General features: G+C 49.2%; 49 non-coding genes across 49 annotated transcripts; all 49 read left to right on the top strand.

Moving 5' to 3' along the window:
* The first annotated feature begins 179 nt into the window (after nucleotides 1–179).
* TRNAV-CAC (transfer RNA valine (anticodon CAC)) lies at nucleotides 180–252 on the top strand. Its single transcript has one exon. It is a non-coding gene; the product is annotated as a tRNA-Val (tRNA).
* A 111-nt stretch (nucleotides 253–363) lies between these two features.
* On the top strand, nucleotides 364–436 carry TRNAV-UAC (transfer RNA valine (anticodon UAC)). Its single transcript has one exon. It is a non-coding gene; the product is annotated as a tRNA-Val (tRNA).
* Nucleotides 437–548: 112 nt separating this feature from the next.
* On the top strand, nucleotides 549–621 carry TRNAV-AAC (transfer RNA valine (anticodon AAC)). Its single transcript has one exon. It is a non-coding gene; the product is annotated as a tRNA-Val (tRNA).
* A 309-nt stretch (nucleotides 622–930) lies between these two features.
* On the top strand, nucleotides 931–1,003 carry TRNAV-UAC (transfer RNA valine (anticodon UAC)). The gene has a single exon. It is a non-coding gene; the product is annotated as a tRNA-Val (tRNA).
* A 112-nt stretch (nucleotides 1,004–1,115) lies between these two features.
* Nucleotides 1,116–1,188, top strand: TRNAV-AAC (transfer RNA valine (anticodon AAC)). Its single transcript has one exon. It is a non-coding gene; the product is annotated as a tRNA-Val (tRNA).
* A 125-nt stretch (nucleotides 1,189–1,313) lies between these two features.
* On the top strand, nucleotides 1,314–1,386 carry TRNAV-CAC (transfer RNA valine (anticodon CAC)). The gene has a single exon. It is a non-coding gene; the product is annotated as a tRNA-Val (tRNA).
* Nucleotides 1,387–1,497: 111 nt separating this feature from the next.
* TRNAV-UAC (transfer RNA valine (anticodon UAC)) lies at nucleotides 1,498–1,570 on the top strand. Its single transcript has one exon. It is a non-coding gene; the product is annotated as a tRNA-Val (tRNA).
* Nucleotides 1,571–1,682: 112 nt separating this feature from the next.
* On the top strand, nucleotides 1,683–1,755 carry TRNAV-AAC (transfer RNA valine (anticodon AAC)). The gene has a single exon. It is a non-coding gene; the product is annotated as a tRNA-Val (tRNA).
* A 125-nt stretch (nucleotides 1,756–1,880) lies between these two features.
* Nucleotides 1,881–1,953, top strand: TRNAV-CAC (transfer RNA valine (anticodon CAC)). The gene has a single exon. It is a non-coding gene; the product is annotated as a tRNA-Val (tRNA).
* Nucleotides 1,954–2,249: 296 nt separating this feature from the next.
* On the top strand, nucleotides 2,250–2,322 carry TRNAV-AAC (transfer RNA valine (anticodon AAC)). The gene has a single exon. It is a non-coding gene; the product is annotated as a tRNA-Val (tRNA).
* Nucleotides 2,323–2,447: 125 nt separating this feature from the next.
* TRNAV-CAC (transfer RNA valine (anticodon CAC)) lies at nucleotides 2,448–2,520 on the top strand. Its single transcript has one exon. It is a non-coding gene; the product is annotated as a tRNA-Val (tRNA).
* A 296-nt stretch (nucleotides 2,521–2,816) lies between these two features.
* TRNAV-AAC (transfer RNA valine (anticodon AAC)) lies at nucleotides 2,817–2,889 on the top strand. Its single transcript has one exon. It is a non-coding gene; the product is annotated as a tRNA-Val (tRNA).
* Nucleotides 2,890–3,197: 308 nt separating this feature from the next.
* Nucleotides 3,198–3,270, top strand: TRNAV-UAC (transfer RNA valine (anticodon UAC)). Its single transcript has one exon. It is a non-coding gene; the product is annotated as a tRNA-Val (tRNA).
* Nucleotides 3,271–3,382: 112 nt separating this feature from the next.
* Nucleotides 3,383–3,455, top strand: TRNAV-AAC (transfer RNA valine (anticodon AAC)). The gene has a single exon. It is a non-coding gene; the product is annotated as a tRNA-Val (tRNA).
* Nucleotides 3,456–3,580: 125 nt separating this feature from the next.
* TRNAV-CAC (transfer RNA valine (anticodon CAC)) lies at nucleotides 3,581–3,653 on the top strand. Its single transcript has one exon. It is a non-coding gene; the product is annotated as a tRNA-Val (tRNA).
* A 111-nt stretch (nucleotides 3,654–3,764) lies between these two features.
* Nucleotides 3,765–3,837, top strand: TRNAV-UAC (transfer RNA valine (anticodon UAC)). Its single transcript has one exon. It is a non-coding gene; the product is annotated as a tRNA-Val (tRNA).
* A 112-nt stretch (nucleotides 3,838–3,949) lies between these two features.
* TRNAV-AAC (transfer RNA valine (anticodon AAC)) lies at nucleotides 3,950–4,022 on the top strand. The gene has a single exon. It is a non-coding gene; the product is annotated as a tRNA-Val (tRNA).
* A 309-nt stretch (nucleotides 4,023–4,331) lies between these two features.
* TRNAV-UAC (transfer RNA valine (anticodon UAC)) lies at nucleotides 4,332–4,404 on the top strand. Its single transcript has one exon. It is a non-coding gene; the product is annotated as a tRNA-Val (tRNA).
* Nucleotides 4,405–4,516: 112 nt separating this feature from the next.
* TRNAV-CAC (transfer RNA valine (anticodon CAC)) lies at nucleotides 4,517–4,589 on the top strand. Its single transcript has one exon. It is a non-coding gene; the product is annotated as a tRNA-Val (tRNA).
* Nucleotides 4,590–4,700: 111 nt separating this feature from the next.
* Nucleotides 4,701–4,773, top strand: TRNAV-UAC (transfer RNA valine (anticodon UAC)). The gene has a single exon. It is a non-coding gene; the product is annotated as a tRNA-Val (tRNA).
* A 310-nt stretch (nucleotides 4,774–5,083) lies between these two features.
* Nucleotides 5,084–5,156, top strand: TRNAV-CAC (transfer RNA valine (anticodon CAC)). Its single transcript has one exon. It is a non-coding gene; the product is annotated as a tRNA-Val (tRNA).
* A 111-nt stretch (nucleotides 5,157–5,267) lies between these two features.
* Nucleotides 5,268–5,340, top strand: TRNAV-UAC (transfer RNA valine (anticodon UAC)). Its single transcript has one exon. It is a non-coding gene; the product is annotated as a tRNA-Val (tRNA).
* Nucleotides 5,341–5,453: 113 nt separating this feature from the next.
* Nucleotides 5,454–5,526, top strand: TRNAV-CAC (transfer RNA valine (anticodon CAC)). The gene has a single exon. It is a non-coding gene; the product is annotated as a tRNA-Val (tRNA).
* A 111-nt stretch (nucleotides 5,527–5,637) lies between these two features.
* TRNAI-UAU (transfer RNA isoleucine (anticodon UAU)) lies at nucleotides 5,638–5,710 on the top strand. The gene has a single exon. It is a non-coding gene; the product is annotated as a tRNA-Ile (tRNA).
* A 299-nt stretch (nucleotides 5,711–6,009) lies between these two features.
* On the top strand, nucleotides 6,010–6,082 carry TRNAV-CAC (transfer RNA valine (anticodon CAC)). The gene has a single exon. It is a non-coding gene; the product is annotated as a tRNA-Val (tRNA).
* Nucleotides 6,083–6,193: 111 nt separating this feature from the next.
* On the top strand, nucleotides 6,194–6,266 carry TRNAV-UAC (transfer RNA valine (anticodon UAC)). Its single transcript has one exon. It is a non-coding gene; the product is annotated as a tRNA-Val (tRNA).
* A 113-nt stretch (nucleotides 6,267–6,379) lies between these two features.
* Nucleotides 6,380–6,452, top strand: TRNAV-CAC (transfer RNA valine (anticodon CAC)). The gene has a single exon. It is a non-coding gene; the product is annotated as a tRNA-Val (tRNA).
* A 111-nt stretch (nucleotides 6,453–6,563) lies between these two features.
* Nucleotides 6,564–6,636, top strand: TRNAV-UAC (transfer RNA valine (anticodon UAC)). Its single transcript has one exon. It is a non-coding gene; the product is annotated as a tRNA-Val (tRNA).
* A 112-nt stretch (nucleotides 6,637–6,748) lies between these two features.
* On the top strand, nucleotides 6,749–6,821 carry TRNAV-AAC (transfer RNA valine (anticodon AAC)). The gene has a single exon. It is a non-coding gene; the product is annotated as a tRNA-Val (tRNA).
* A 125-nt stretch (nucleotides 6,822–6,946) lies between these two features.
* On the top strand, nucleotides 6,947–7,019 carry TRNAV-CAC (transfer RNA valine (anticodon CAC)). The gene has a single exon. It is a non-coding gene; the product is annotated as a tRNA-Val (tRNA).
* A 296-nt stretch (nucleotides 7,020–7,315) lies between these two features.
* On the top strand, nucleotides 7,316–7,388 carry TRNAV-AAC (transfer RNA valine (anticodon AAC)). Its single transcript has one exon. It is a non-coding gene; the product is annotated as a tRNA-Val (tRNA).
* Nucleotides 7,389–7,513: 125 nt separating this feature from the next.
* On the top strand, nucleotides 7,514–7,586 carry TRNAV-CAC (transfer RNA valine (anticodon CAC)). The gene has a single exon. It is a non-coding gene; the product is annotated as a tRNA-Val (tRNA).
* Nucleotides 7,587–7,697: 111 nt separating this feature from the next.
* On the top strand, nucleotides 7,698–7,770 carry TRNAV-UAC (transfer RNA valine (anticodon UAC)). The gene has a single exon. It is a non-coding gene; the product is annotated as a tRNA-Val (tRNA).
* A 310-nt stretch (nucleotides 7,771–8,080) lies between these two features.
* TRNAV-CAC (transfer RNA valine (anticodon CAC)) lies at nucleotides 8,081–8,153 on the top strand. Its single transcript has one exon. It is a non-coding gene; the product is annotated as a tRNA-Val (tRNA).
* Nucleotides 8,154–8,647: 494 nt separating this feature from the next.
* Nucleotides 8,648–8,720, top strand: TRNAV-CAC (transfer RNA valine (anticodon CAC)). The gene has a single exon. It is a non-coding gene; the product is annotated as a tRNA-Val (tRNA).
* A 111-nt stretch (nucleotides 8,721–8,831) lies between these two features.
* TRNAV-UAC (transfer RNA valine (anticodon UAC)) lies at nucleotides 8,832–8,904 on the top strand. Its single transcript has one exon. It is a non-coding gene; the product is annotated as a tRNA-Val (tRNA).
* A 112-nt stretch (nucleotides 8,905–9,016) lies between these two features.
* Nucleotides 9,017–9,089, top strand: TRNAV-AAC (transfer RNA valine (anticodon AAC)). The gene has a single exon. It is a non-coding gene; the product is annotated as a tRNA-Val (tRNA).
* A 125-nt stretch (nucleotides 9,090–9,214) lies between these two features.
* On the top strand, nucleotides 9,215–9,287 carry TRNAV-CAC (transfer RNA valine (anticodon CAC)). The gene has a single exon. It is a non-coding gene; the product is annotated as a tRNA-Val (tRNA).
* A 111-nt stretch (nucleotides 9,288–9,398) lies between these two features.
* TRNAV-UAC (transfer RNA valine (anticodon UAC)) lies at nucleotides 9,399–9,471 on the top strand. Its single transcript has one exon. It is a non-coding gene; the product is annotated as a tRNA-Val (tRNA).
* Nucleotides 9,472–9,583: 112 nt separating this feature from the next.
* TRNAV-AAC (transfer RNA valine (anticodon AAC)) lies at nucleotides 9,584–9,656 on the top strand. Its single transcript has one exon. It is a non-coding gene; the product is annotated as a tRNA-Val (tRNA).
* A 309-nt stretch (nucleotides 9,657–9,965) lies between these two features.
* Nucleotides 9,966–10,038, top strand: TRNAV-UAC (transfer RNA valine (anticodon UAC)). Its single transcript has one exon. It is a non-coding gene; the product is annotated as a tRNA-Val (tRNA).
* Nucleotides 10,039–10,150: 112 nt separating this feature from the next.
* Nucleotides 10,151–10,223, top strand: TRNAV-AAC (transfer RNA valine (anticodon AAC)). Its single transcript has one exon. It is a non-coding gene; the product is annotated as a tRNA-Val (tRNA).
* A 125-nt stretch (nucleotides 10,224–10,348) lies between these two features.
* Nucleotides 10,349–10,421, top strand: TRNAV-CAC (transfer RNA valine (anticodon CAC)). The gene has a single exon. It is a non-coding gene; the product is annotated as a tRNA-Val (tRNA).
* Nucleotides 10,422–10,532: 111 nt separating this feature from the next.
* Nucleotides 10,533–10,605, top strand: TRNAV-UAC (transfer RNA valine (anticodon UAC)). The gene has a single exon. It is a non-coding gene; the product is annotated as a tRNA-Val (tRNA).
* Nucleotides 10,606–10,717: 112 nt separating this feature from the next.
* TRNAV-AAC (transfer RNA valine (anticodon AAC)) lies at nucleotides 10,718–10,790 on the top strand. The gene has a single exon. It is a non-coding gene; the product is annotated as a tRNA-Val (tRNA).
* A 125-nt stretch (nucleotides 10,791–10,915) lies between these two features.
* TRNAV-CAC (transfer RNA valine (anticodon CAC)) lies at nucleotides 10,916–10,988 on the top strand. The gene has a single exon. It is a non-coding gene; the product is annotated as a tRNA-Val (tRNA).
* Nucleotides 10,989–11,099: 111 nt separating this feature from the next.
* Nucleotides 11,100–11,172, top strand: TRNAV-CAC (transfer RNA valine (anticodon CAC)). The gene has a single exon. It is a non-coding gene; the product is annotated as a tRNA-Val (tRNA).
* A 296-nt stretch (nucleotides 11,173–11,468) lies between these two features.
* Nucleotides 11,469–11,541, top strand: TRNAV-AAC (transfer RNA valine (anticodon AAC)). The gene has a single exon. It is a non-coding gene; the product is annotated as a tRNA-Val (tRNA).
* Nucleotides 11,542–11,666: 125 nt separating this feature from the next.
* Nucleotides 11,667–11,739, top strand: TRNAV-CAC (transfer RNA valine (anticodon CAC)). Its single transcript has one exon. It is a non-coding gene; the product is annotated as a tRNA-Val (tRNA).
* Nucleotides 11,740–11,961: the final 222 nt, after the last annotated feature.

Below are 11,961 nucleotides of genomic sequence, written 5' to 3'. Positions count from 1 at the left end.
TATCGTGTTCGCCTAACACGCGAAAGGTCCCCGGTTCGAAACCGGGCAGAAACATGTACTTGCGGTTTCTTTTCTTGAAATCGGTCCATACCCAGTCTTCAGACCCTGCTGGCAGACCACAGTCTTTTCTTCAAGTCCTTTCGCTTGCTTGCAAAAGCAGTAGTGTGCATCTCGTGCCAGTTTCTGTAGTGTAGTGGTTATCACGTACGCCTCACACGCGAAAGGTCCCTGGTTCGAATCCGGGCAGAAACAAAGCATTGCAGATTTTGTTTCTGAAATCGGCCATACGTGCTCTTCAAATCATCATTCTAGACCCCAGTCCTTTCACTTGCTTGCAAAAGCAGTAGTGTGCATGTCGTGCCAGTTTCTGTAGTGTAGTGGTTATCACGTTCGCCTTACACGCGAAAGGTCCCTGGTTTGAAACCGGGCAGAAGCAAAGCGTAGCAGCTTTTTTTTCGGAAATCGGGCCATACGTGCTCTTCAGACTCTTGTGCTAGACCCCAGTCCTTTCGCTTGCTTGCAAAAGCAGCAGTGTGTATCTCGTGCCAGTTTCTGTAGTGTAGTGGTTATCACGTTCGCCTAACACGCGAAAGGTCCCCGGTTCGAAACCGGGCAGAAACATGTACTTGCGGTTTCTTTTCTTGAAATCGGTCCATACCCGGTCTTCAGACCCTGCTGGCAGACCACAGTCTTTTCTTCAAGTCCTTTCGCTTGCTTGCAAAAGCAGTAGTGTGCATCTCGTGCCAGTTTCTGTAGTGTAGTGGTTATCACGTTTGCCTCACACGCGAAAGGTCCCCGGTTCGAAACCGGGCAGAAATAAAGCATTGCAACTTTTGTTTCTGAAATCTGCCATACGTGCTCCTCAAATCATTGTTCTAGACCCCAGTCCTTTCACTTGCTTGCAAAAGCAGTAGTGTGCATGTCGTGCCAGTTTCTGTAGTGTAGTGGTTATCACGTTCGCCTTACATGCAAAAGGTCCCTGGTTCGAAACCGGGCAGGAGCAAAGCGTAGCAGCTTTTTTTTCGGAAATCGGGCCATACGTGCTCTTCAGACTCTTGTGCTAGACCCCAGTCCTTTCGCTTGCTTGCAAAAGCAGCAGTGTGTATCTCGTGCCAGTTTCTGTAGTGTAGTGGTTATCACGTTCGCCTAACACGCGAAAGGTCCCCGGTTCGAAACCGGGCAGAAACATGTACTTGCGGTTTCTTTTCTTGAAATCGGTCCATACCCGGTCTTCAGACCCTGCTGGCATACCGCAGTCTTTTCTTCAAGTCCTTTCGCTTGCTTGCAAAAGCAGTAGTATGCATCTCGTGCCAGTTTCTGTAGTGTAGTGGTTATCACGTTCGCCTCACACGCGAAAGGTCCCTGGTTCGAATCCGGGCAGAAACAAAGCATTGCAGCTTTTGTTCCTGAAATCGGCCATACGTGCTCTTCAAATCATCGTTCTAGACCCCAGTCCTTTCACTTGCTTGCAAAAGCAGTAGTGTGCATGTCGTGCCAGTTTCTGTAGTGTAGTGGTTATCACGTTCGCCTTACACGCGAAAGGTCCCTGGTTTGAAACCGGGCAGAAGCAAAGCGTAGCAGCTTTTTTTTCGGAAATCGGGCCATACGTGCTCTTCAGACCCTTGTACTAGACCCCAGTCCTTTCGCTTGCTTGCAAAAGCAGCAGTGTGTATCTCGTGCCAGTTTCTGTAGTGTAGTGGTTATCACGTTCGCCTAACACACGAAAGGTCCCCGGTTCGAAACCGGGCAGAAACATGTACTTGCAGTTTCTTTTCTTGAAATCGGTCCATACCCGGTCTTCAGACCCTGCAGGCGGACCACAGTCTTTTCTTCAAGTCCTTTCGCTTGCTTGCAAAAGCAGTAGTGTGCATCTCGTGCCAGTTTCTGTAGTGTAGTGGTTATCACGTTCGCCTCACACGCGAAAGGTCCCCGGTTCGAAACCGGGCAGAAACAAAGCATTGCAGCTTTTGTTTCTGAAATCGGCCATACGTGCTCTTCAAATCATCGTTCTAGACCCCAGTCCTTTCACTTGCTTGCAAAAGCAGTAGTGTGCATGTCGTGCCAGTTTCTCTAGTGTAGTGGTAATCACGTTCGCCTTACACGCGAAAGGTCCCTGGTTCGAAACCGGGCAGAAGCAAAGCGTAACAGCTTTTTTTTCGGAAATCGGGCCATACGTGCTCTTCAGACTCTTGTGCAAGACCCCAGTCCTTTCGCTTGCTTGCAAAAGCAGCAGTGTGTATCTCGTGCCAGTTTCTGTAGTGTAGTGGTTATCATGTTCGCCTAACACGCGAAAGGTCCCCGGTTCGAAACCGGGCAGAAACATGTACTTGCGGTTTCTTTTCTTGAAATCGGTCCATACCCGGTCTTCAGACCCTGCTGGCAGACCACAGTCTTTTCTTCAAGTCCTTTCGCTTGCTTGCAAAAGCAGTAGTGTGCATCTCGTGCCAGTTTCTGTAGTGTAGTGGTTATCACGTTCGCCTCACACGCGAAAGGTCCCCGGTTCGAAACCGGGCAGAAACAAAGCATTGCAGCTTTTGTTTCTGAAATCGGCCATACGTGCTCTTCAAATAATCGTTCTAGACCCCAGTCCTTTCACTTGCTTGCAAGAGCAGTAGTGTGCATGTCGTTCCAGTTTCTGTAGTGTAGTGGTTATCACGTTCGCCTTACACGCGAAAGGTCCCTGTTTCGAAACCGGGCAGAAGCAAAGCGTAGCAGCTTTTTTTTCGGAAATCGGGCCATACGTGCTCTTCAGACGCTTGTGCTAGACCCCAGTCCTTTCGCTTGCTTGCAAAAGCAGCAGTGTGTATCTCGTGCCAGTTTCTGTAGTGTAGTGGTTATCACGTTCGCCTAACACGCGAAAGGTCCCCGGTTCGAAACCGGGCAGAAACATGTACTAGCGGTTTCTTTATTTGAAATCGGTCCATACCCGGTCTTCAGACCCTGCTGGCAGACCACAGTCTTTTCTTCAAGTCCTTTCGCTTGCTTGCAAAAGCAGTAGTGTGCATCTCGTGCCAGTTTCTGTAGTGTAGTGGTTATCACGTTCGCCTCACACGCGAAAGGTCCCCGGTTCGAAACCGGGCAGAAAAAAACATTGCAGCTTTTGTTTCTGAAATCGGCCATACGTGCTCTTCAAATCATCGTTCTAGACCCCAGTCCTTTCACTTGCTTGCAAAAGCAGTAGTGTGCATGTTGTGCCAGTTTCTGTAGTGAAGTGGTTATCACGTTCGCCTTACACGCGAAAGGTCCCTGGTTCGAAACCGGGCAGAAGCAAAGCGTAGCAGCTTTTTTTTCGGAAATCGGGCCATACGTGCTCTTCAGACTCTTGTGCTAGACCCCAGTCCTTTCGCCTGCTTGCAAAAGCAGCAGTGTGTATCTCGTGCCAGTTTCTGTAGTGTAGTGGTTATCACGTTCGCCTAACACGCGAAAGGTCCCCGGTTCGAAACCGGGCAGAAACATGTACTTGCGGTTTCTTTTCTTGAAATCGGTCCATACCCGGTCTTCAGACCCTGCTGGCAAACCACAGTCTTTTCTTCAAGTCCTTTCGCTTGCTTGCAAAAGCAGTAGTGTACATCTCATGCCAGTTTCTGTAGTGTAGTGGTTATCACGTTCGCCTCACACGCGAAAGGTCCCCGGTTCGAATCCGGGCAGAAACAAAGCATTGCAGCTTTTGTATCTGAAATCGGCCATACGTGATCTTCAAATCATCGTTCTAGACCCCAGTCCTTTCACTTGCTTGCAAAAGCAGTAGTGTGCATGTCTTGCCAGTTTCTGTAGTGTAGTGGTTATCACGTTCGCCTTACACGCGAAAGGTCCCTGGTTCGAAACCAGGCAGAAGCAAAGCGTACCAGCTTTTTTTTCGGAAATCGGGCCATACGTGCTCTTCAGACTCTTGTGCTAGACCCCAGTCCTTTCGCTTGCTTGCAAAAGCAGCAGTGTGTATCTCGTGCCAGTTTCTGTAGTGTAGTGGTTATCACGTTCGCCTAACACGCGAAAGGTCCCCGGTTCGAAACCGGGCAGAAACATGTACTTGCGGTTTCTTTTCCTGAAATCGGTCCATACCCGGTCTTCAGACCCTGCTGGCAAACCACAGTCTTTTCTTCAAGTCCTTTCGCTTGCTTGCAAAAGCAGTAGTGTGCATCTCGTGCCAGTTTCTTTAGTGTAGTGGTTATCACGGTCGCCTCACACGCGAAAGGTCCCCGGTTCGAAACCGGGCAGAAACAAAGCATTGCAGCTTTTGTTTCTGAAATCGGCCATACGTGCTCTTCAAATCATCGTTCTAGACCCCAGTCCTTTCCCTTGCTTGCAAAAGCAGTAGTGTGCATGTCGTGCCAGTTTCTGTAGTGTAGTGGTTATCACGTTCGCCTTACATGCGAAAGGTCCCTGGTTCGAAACCGGGCAGAAGCAAAGCGTAGCAGCTTTTTTTTCGGAAATCGGACCATACGTGCTCTTCAGACTCTTGTGCTAGACCCCAGTCCTTTCGCTTGCTTGCAAAAGCAGCAGTGTGTATCTCATGCCAGTTTCTGTAGTGTAGTGGTTATCACGTTCGCCTCACACGCGAAAGGTCCCCGGTTCGAAACCGGGCAGAAACAAAGCATTGCAGCTTTTGTTTCTGAAATCGGCCATACGTGCTCTTCAAATCATCGTTCTAGACCCCAGTCCTTTCACTTGCTTGCAAAAGCAGTAGTGTGCATCTCGTGCCAGTTTCTGTAGTGTAGTGGTTATCACGTTCGCCTTACACGCGAAAGGTCCCTGGTTCGAAACCGGGCAGAAGCAAAGCGTAGCAGCTTTTTTTTCGGAAATCGGGCCATACGTGCTCTTCAGACTCTTGTGCTAGACCCCAGTCCTTTCGCTTGCTTGCAAAAGCAGCAGTGTGTATCTCGTGCCAGTTTCTGTAGTGTAGTGGTTATCACGTTCGCCTAACACGCGAAAGGTCGCCGGTTCGAAACCGGGCAGAAACATGTACTTGCGGTTTCTTTTCTTGAAATCGGTCCATACCCGGTCTTCAGACCCTGCTGGCAGACCACAGTCTTTTCTTCAAGTCCTTTCGCTTGCTTGCAAAAGCAGTAGTGTGCATCTCGTGCCAGTTTCTGTAGTGTAGTGGTTATCACGTTCGCCTCACACGCGAAAGGTCCCCGGTTCGAAACCGGGCAGAAACAAAGCATTGCAGCTTTTGTTTCTGAAATCGGCCATACGTGCTCTTCAAATCATCGTTCTAGACCCCAGTCCTTTCACTTGCTTGCAAAAGCAGTAGTGTGCATGTCGTGCCAGTTTCTGTAGTGTAGTGGTTATCACGTTTGCCTTACACGCGAAAGGTCCCTGGTTCGAAACCGGGCAGAAGCAAAGCGTAGCAGCTTTTTTTTTCGGAAATCGGGCCATACGTGCTCTTCAGACTCTTGTGCTAGACCCCAGTCCTTTCGCTTGCTTGCAAAAGCAGTAGTGTGCATCTCATGCCAGTTTCTGTAGTGTAGTGGTTATCACGTTCGCCTCACACGCGAAAGGTCCCCGGTTCGAAACCGGGCAGAAACAAAGCATTGCAGCTTTTGTTTCTGAAATCAGCCATACGTGCTCTTCAAATCATCGTTCTAGACCCCAGTCCTTTCACTTGCTTGCAAAACCAGTAGTGTGCATGTCGTGCCAGTTTCTGTAGTGTAGTGGTTATCACGTTCGCCTTATACGCGAAAGGTTCCTGGTTCGAAACCGGGCAGAAGCAAAGCGTAGCAGCTTTTTTTTCGGAAATCGGGCCATACGTGCTCTTCAGACTCTTGTGCTAGACCCCAGTCCTTTCGCTTGCTTGTAAAAGCAGCAGTGTGTATCTCGTGCTAGTTTCTGTAGTGTAGTGGTTATCACGTTCGCCTAACACGCGAAAGGTCCCCGGGCAGAAACATGTACTTGCGGTTTCTTTTCTTGAAATCGGTCCATACCCGGTCTTCAGACCCTGCTGGCAAACCACAGTCATTTCTTCAAGTCCTTTCGCTTGCTTGCAAAAGCAGTAGTGTGCATCTCGTGCCAGTTTCTGTAGTGTAGTGGTTATCACGTTCGCCTCACACGCGAAAGGTCCCCGGTTCGAAACCGGGCAGAAACAAAGCATTGCAGCTTTTGTTTCTGAAATCGGCCATACGTGCTCTTCAAATGATCGTTCTAGACCCCAGTCCTTTCACTTGCTTGCAAAAGCAGTAGTGTGCATGTCGTGCCAGTTTCTGTAGTGTAGTGGTTATCACGTTCGCCTTACACGCGAAAGGTACCTGGTTCGAAACCGGGCAGAAGCAAAGCGTAGCAGCTTTTTTTTTCGTAAATCGGGCCATACGTGCTTTTCAGACTCTTGTGCTAGACCCCAGTCCTTTCGCTTGCTTGCAAAAGCAGTAGTGTGCATCTCGTGCCAGTTTCTGTAGTGTAGTGGTTATCACGTTTGCCTCACACGCGAAAGGTCCCCGGTTCGACACCGGGCAGAAACAAAGCATTGCAGCTTTTGTTTCTGAAATCGGCCATACGTGCTCTTCAAATCATCATTCTAGACCCCAGTCCTTTCACTTGCTTGCAAAAGCAGTAGTGTGCATGTCGTGCCAGTTTCTGTAGTGTAGTGGTTATCACATTCGCCTTACACGCGAAAGGTCCCTGGTTTGAAACCGGGCAGAAGCAAAGCGTAGCAGCTTTTTTTTCGGAAATCGGGCCATACGTGCTCTTCAGACTCTTGTGCTAGACCCCAGTCCTTTCGCTTGCTTGCAAAAGCAGCAGTGTGTATCTCGTGCCAGTTTCTGTAGTGTAGTGGTTATCATGTTCGCCTAACACGCGAAAGGTCCCCGGTTCGAAACCGGGCAGAAACGTGTACTTGCGGTTTCTTTTCTTGAAATCGGTCCATACCCAGTCTTCAGACCCTGCTGGCAGACCACAGTCTTTTCTTCAAGTCCTTTCGCTTGCTTGCAAAAGCAGTAGTGTGCATCTCGTGCCAGTTTCTGTAGTGTAGTGGTTATCACGTTCGCCTCACACGCGAAAGGTCCTCGGTTCGAATCCGAGCAGAAACAAAGCATTGCAGCTTTTGTTCCTGAAATCGGCCATACGTGCTCTTCAAATCATCGTTCTAGACCCCAGTCCTTTCACTTGCTTGCAAAAGCAGCAGTGTGCATGTCGTGCCAGTTTCTGTAGTGTAGTGGTTATCACGTTCGCCTTACACGCGAAAGGTCCCTGGTTTGAAACCGGGAAGAAGCAAAGCGTAGCAGCTTTTTTTTCGGAAATCGGGCCATACGTGCTCTTCAGACTCTTGTGCTAGACCCCAGTCCTTTCGCTTGCTTGCAAAAGCAGCAGTGTGTATCTCGTGCCAGTTTCTGTAGTGTAGTGGTTATCACGTTCGCCTAACACGCGAAAGGTCCCCGGTTCGAAACCGGGCAGAAACATGTACTTGCGGTTTCTTTTCTTGAAATCGGTCCATACCCGGTCTTCAGACCCTGCTGGCAGACCACAGTCTTTTCTTCAAGTCCTTTCGCTTGCTTGCAAAAGCAGTAGTGTGCATCTCGTGCCAGTTTCTGTAGTGTAGTGGTTATCACGTACGCCTCACACGCGAAAGGTCCCCGGTTCGAAACCGGGCAGAAACAAAGCATTGCAGATTTTGTTTCTGAAATCGGCCATACGTGCTCTTCAAATCATCGTTCTAGACCCCAGTCCTTTCACTTGCTTGCAAAATCAGTAGTGTGCATGTCGTGCAAGTTTCTGTAGTGTAGGGGTAATCACGTTCGCCTTACACGCGAAAGGTCCCTGGTTCGAAACCGGGCAGAAGCAAAGCGTAGCAGCTTTTTTTTCGGAAATCGGGCCATACGTGCTCTTCAGACTCTTGTGCTAGACCCCAGTCCTTTCGCTTGCTTGCAAAAGCAGCAGTGTGTATCTCGTGCCAGTTTCTGTAGTGTAGTGGTTATCACGTTCGCCTAATACGTGAAAGGTCCCCGGTTCGAAACCGGGCACAAACATGTACTTGCGATTTCTTTTCTTTAAATCGGTCCATACCCGGTCTTCAGACCCTGCTGGCAAACCACAGTCTTTTCTTCAAGTCCTTTCGCTTGCTTGCAAAAGCAGTAGTATACATCTCGTGCCAGTTTCTGTAGTGTAGTGGTTATCACGTTCGCCTCACACGCGAAAGGTCCCCGGTTCGAAACCGGGCAGAAACAAAGCATTGCAGATTTTGTTTCTGAAATCGGCCATACGTGCTCTTCAAATCATCGTTCTAGACCCCAGTCCTTTCACTTGCTTGCAAAAGCAGTAGTGTGCATGTCGTGCAAGTTTCTGTAGTGTAGTGGTTATCACGTTTGCCTTACACGCGAAAGGTACCTGGTTCGAAACCAGGCAGAAGCAAAGCGTAGCAGCTTTTTTTTTGGAAATCGGGCCATACGTGCTCTTCAGACTCTTGTGCTAGTCCCCAGTCCTTTCGCTTGCTTGCAAAAGCAGCAGTGTGTATCTCGTGCCAGTTTCTGTAGTGTAGTGGTTATCACGTTCGCCTAATACGTGAAAGGTCCCCGGTTCGAAACCGGGCAGAAACATGTACTTGCGGTTTCTTTTCTTGAAATCAGTCTATACCCGATCTTCAGACCCTGCTGGCAGACCACAGTCTTTTCTTCAAGTCCTTTCGCTTGCTTGCAAAAGCAGTAGCGTGCATCTCGTGCCAGTTTCTGTAGTGTAGTGGTTATCACGTTCGCCTCACACGCGAAAGGTCCCCGGTTCGAAACCAGGCAGAAACAAAGCATTGCAGCTTTTGTTTCTGAAATCGGCCATACGTGCTCTTCAAATCATCGTTCTAGACCCCAGTCCTTTCACTTGCTTGCAAAAGCAGTAGTGTGCATGTCGTGCCAGTTTCTGTAGTGTAGTGGTTATCACGTTCGCCTTACACGCGAAAGGTCCCTGGTTTGAAACCGGGCAGAAGCAAAGCGTAGCAGCTTTTTTTTCGGAAATCGGGCCATACGTGCTCTTCAGACTCTTGTGCTAGACCCCAGTCCTTTCGCTTGCTTGCAAAAGCAGCAGTGTATATCTCGTGCCAGTTTCTGTAGTGTAGTGGTTATCGTGTTCGCCTAACACGCGAAAGGTCCCCGGTTCGAAACCGGGCAGAAACATGTACTTGCGGTTTCTTTTCTTGAAATCGGTCCATACCCAGTCTTCAGACCCTGCTGGCAGACCACAGTCTTTTCTTCAAGTCCTTTCGCTTGCTTGCAAAAGCAGTAGTGTGCATCTCGTGCCAGTTTCTGTAGTGTAGTGGTTATCACGTACGCCTCACACGCGAAAGGTCCCTGGTTCGAATCCGGGCAGAAACAAAGCATTGCAGATTTTGTTTCTGAAATCGGCCATACGTGCTCTTCAAATCATCATTCTAGACCCCAGTCCTTTCACTTGCTTGCAAAAGCAGTAGTGTGCATGTCGTGCCAGTTTCTGTAGTGTAGTGGTTATCACGTTCGCCTTACACGCGAAAGGTCCCTGGTTTGAAACCGGGCAGAAGCAAAGCGTAGCAGCTTTTTTTTCGGAAATCGGGCCATACGTGCTCTTCAGACTCTTGTGCTAGACCCCAGTCCTTTCGCTTGCTTGCAAAAGCAGCAGTGTGTATCTCGTGCCAGTTTCTGTAGTGTAGTGGTTATCACGTTCGCCTAACACGCGAAAGGTCCCCGGTTCGAAACCGGGCAGAAACATGTACTTGCGGTTTCTTTTCTTGAAATCGGTCCATACCCGGTCTTCAGACCCTGCTGGCAGACCACAGTCTTTTCTTCAAGTCCTTTCGCTTGCTTGCAAAAGCAGTAGTGTGCATCTCGTGCCAGTTTCTGTAGTGTAGTGGTTATCACGTTTGCCTCACACGCGAAAGGTCCCCGGTTCGAAACCGGGCAGAAATAAAGCATTGCAACTTTTGTTTCTGAAATCTGCCATACGTGCTCCTCAAATCATTGTTCTAGACCCCAGTCCTTTCACTTGCTTGCAAAAGCAGTAGTGTGCATGTCGTGCCAGTTTCTGTAGTGTAGTGGTTATCACGTTCGCCTTACATGCAAAAGGTCCCTGGTTCGAAACCGGGCAGGAGCAAAGCGTAGCAGCTTTTTTTTCGGAAATCGGGCCATACGTGCTCTTCAGACTCTTGTGCTAGACCCCAGTCCTTTCGCTTGCTTGCAAAAGCAGCAGTGTGTATCTCGTGCCAGTTTCTGTAGTGTAGTGGTTATCACGTTCGCCTAACACGCGAAAGGTCCCCGGTTCGAAACCGGGCAGAAACATGTACTTGCGGTTTCTTTTCTTGAAATCGGTCCATACCCGGTCTTCAGACCCTGCTGGCATACCGCAGTCTTTTCTTCAAGTCCTTTCGCTTGCTTGCAAAAGCAGTAGTATGCATCTCGTGCCAGTTTCTGTAGTGTAGTGGTTATCACGTTCGCCTCACACGCGAAAGGTCCCTGGTTCGAATCCGGGCAGAAACAAAGCATTGCAGCTTTTGTTCCTGAAATCGGCCATACGTGCTCTTCAAATCATCGTTCTAGACCCCAGTCCTTTCACTTGCTTGCAAAAGCAGTAGTGTGCATGTCGTGCCAGTTTCTGTAGTGTAGTGGTTATCACGTTCGCCTTACACGCGAAAGGTCCCTGGTTTGAAACCGGGCAGAAGCAAAGCGTAGCAGCTTTTTTTTCGGAAATCGGGCCATACGTGCTCTTCAGACCCTTGTACTAGACCCCAGTCCTTTCGCTTGCTTGCAAAAGCAGCAGTGTGTATCTCGTGCCAGTTTCTGTAGTGTAGTGGTTATCACGTTCGCCTAACACACGAAAGGTCCCCGGTTCGAAACCGGGCAGAAACATGTACTTGCAGTTTCTTTTCTTGAAATCGGTCCATACCCGGTCTTCAGACCCTGCAGGCGGACCACAGTCTTTTCTTCAAGTCCTTTCGCTTGCTTGCAAAAGCAGTAGTGTGCATCTCGTGCCAGTTTCTGTAGTGTAGTGGTTATCACGTTCACCTCACACGCGAAAGGTCCCCGGTTCGAAACCGGGCAGAAACAAAGCATTGCAGCTTTTGTTTCTGAAATCGGCCATACGTGCTCTTCAAATCATCGTTCTAGACCCCAGTCCTTTCACTTGCATGCAAAAGCAGTAGTGTGCATGTCGTGCCAGTTTCTGTAGTGTAGTGGTTATCACGTTCGCCTCACACGCGAAAGGTCCCCGGTTCGAAACCGGGCAGAAACAAAGCATTGCAGCTTTTGTTTCTGAAATCGGCCATACGTGCTCTTCAAATCATCGTTCTAGACCCCAGTCCTTTCACTTGCTTGCAAAAGCAGTAGTGTGCATGTCGTGCCAGTTTCTCTAGTGTAGTGGTAATCACGTTCGCCTTACACGCGAAAGGTCCCTGGTTCGAAACCGGGCAGAAGCAAAGCGTAACAGCTTTTTTTTCGGAAATCGGGCCATACGTGCTCTTCAGACTCTTGTGCAAGACCCCAGTCCTTTCGCTTGCTTGCAAAAGCAGCAGTGTGTATCTCGTGCCAGTTTCTGTAGTGTAGTGGTTATCATGTTCGCCTAACACGCGAAAGGTCCCCGGTTCGAAACCGGGCAGAAACATGTACTTGCGGTTTCTTTTCTTGAAATCGGTCCATACCCGGTCTTCAGACCCTGCTGGCAGACCACAGTCTTTTCTTCAAGTCCTTTCGCTTGCTTGCAAAAGCAGTAGTGTGCATCTCGTGCCAGTTTCTGTAGTGTAGTGGTTATCACGTTCGCCTCACACGCGAAAGGTCCCCGGTTCGAAACCGGGCAGAAACAAAGCATTGCAGCTTTTGTTTCTGAAATCGGCCATACGTGCTCTTCAAATAATCGTTCTAGACCCCAGTCCTTTCACTTGCTTGCAAGAGCAGTAGTGTGCATGTCGTTCCAGTTTCTGTAGTGTAGTGGTTATCACGTTCGCCTTACACGCGAAAGGTCCCTGTTTCGAAACCGGGCAGAAGCAAAGCGTAGCAGCTTTTTTTTCGGAAATCGGGCCATACG

Source organism: Leptodactylus fuscus, chromosome 1 (genome assembly GCF_031893055.1).
Source record: "Leptodactylus fuscus isolate aLepFus1 chromosome 1, aLepFus1.hap2, whole genome shotgun sequence".
Lineage (NCBI taxonomy): Eukaryota > Metazoa > Chordata > Amphibia > Anura > Leptodactylidae > Leptodactylus > Leptodactylus fuscus.
Note: the sequence above shows the minus strand (reverse complement) of the source record. Positions and strands in the feature narration are given on the sequence as shown.